This window comes from Cyphomyrmex costatus, unplaced genomic scaffold (assembly GCF_001594065.2).
Source record: "Cyphomyrmex costatus isolate MS0001 unplaced genomic scaffold, Ccosl1.0 C2293405, whole genome shotgun sequence".
Lineage (NCBI taxonomy): Eukaryota > Metazoa > Arthropoda > Insecta > Hymenoptera > Formicidae > Cyphomyrmex > Cyphomyrmex costatus.
Genome location: NW_017274564.1, coordinates 1 through 1,417, shown reverse-complemented (window position 1 = coordinate 1,417; position 1,417 = coordinate 1). Strand labels below are relative to the sequence as shown.

The 1,417-nt window shown below is 40.3% G+C and overlaps 1 pseudogene; it reads right to left on the bottom strand.

The window, feature by feature from the left end:
• Positions 1 to 6: 6 nt before the first annotated feature.
• LOC108777892 (coatomer subunit alpha pseudogene) lies at positions 7 to 1,414 on the bottom strand (annotated as a pseudogene).
• Positions 1,415 to 1,417: the final 3 nt, after the last annotated feature.

Here is a 1,417-nt window from a genome sequence, read left to right as displayed (position 1 = left end):
CTTAACAAGATACTCTGCAGCTTTTCTATCGCCTTGGCAAACTTGCCATTGGTTGTCAACTGATAGCACACTTGAAGACGCTGAACTAATTCAGTAAGGTGCAATCCCACCGCAGGTAAATCTGTTTTCGACGCAGTCTCTTTCCAATTAGTATCCTTCAAATTTCTTTGGGGATATCCATATAACGATGGCATACTAGGTAGACAAGCATATGATGTTCTGGATCGAGAATACGTATTTAAGAACAGAGATTGATAAGGCCCAAACTCCACAACTCCGACTTGATTATTTAATAATCTGAAAGCGGATTCAAACGATCCAGCCAATATATGATCAACTACCAATTTAGAATTATGAATCCAATGCTGCGGCGGAGAAGTCCCTTTAGTAGGTAGACTTTCACAATTATTGCTTTCGTCAGTAGTCGCTGCAGCTTCGAGTTCTGGTGGAAGATCAACGTCCTCGACATCCCATCCAGGATTTTCTTCACCTTCTGGTGCAATTTCCGCGTCTACGCCTTCCTCCTCATCTATCCCGAGTTCCTCGTCATTGCCCCATCCTTCGGGAGTTGTTTCACCGTTGTCTTCCAGAGCAAGAGCAGCAGCCACTTGAGTCCTGTTGCGAGACATCATTGCGCCTTCGAAAAAGCCTTTAGAAACAGTCAATAATGGCCAGTTGTTCTCAGCTTGTTGAATAGGTACAGGTGGACGAAGATATGTGGCTCCTTTCTCTAAAGCAGAAAGTTCCTCGCTTATCGATTCATACTCGCCGTCATCGTCTTCATTTGATATTCCGTGAATTTTCTCAGTAACGTATGCCAATGATGCTTGTCCAGAATTCTGCAAACAAAAATTTGTAAACAATTTTTATGTTGTAATACATACTTATTTATATATTTTTTAAAATTGTAATCATCAATCACAATCAATAAAGAATTTCGTTGTCATTATATATAAAATTATCGATTAATAGATATATAATGTACCCGCAAAATCTTAGCCCGTTCGTAAATGTCTCCAAGAAGTAAACTTCCTTGATATTGACCAGATACATCTTTCCGAATTTCTGCGATTTTTATCATTTTGCGTAGCTTTTCCAAGTTACCAGTTATTAAATACAGGAAAGCCAATTTCTCAAAGTTCTTGGTTCTTTGATAGCACATTTCCACGACTTGATGATTGCCTTGCAGCAAAGCAGTTTGCGCCAAACTCTCCCAGCACGACTTTTGATCGAGCGATCTTGCTGCTTCCAATGCGACTTCGATATTTCCACATTCAAGTGCAAGACCGAATCTCGTCTTTTCATCTTTCACGAAGTGAAGAGCCACTTCTGGATATCCCTTCTGCTGCAAGTATGCTATAATCGATTGCCCAATAAGATTTGCGTGGCGAACCATGTGTAAAACTTCCTCGTATTT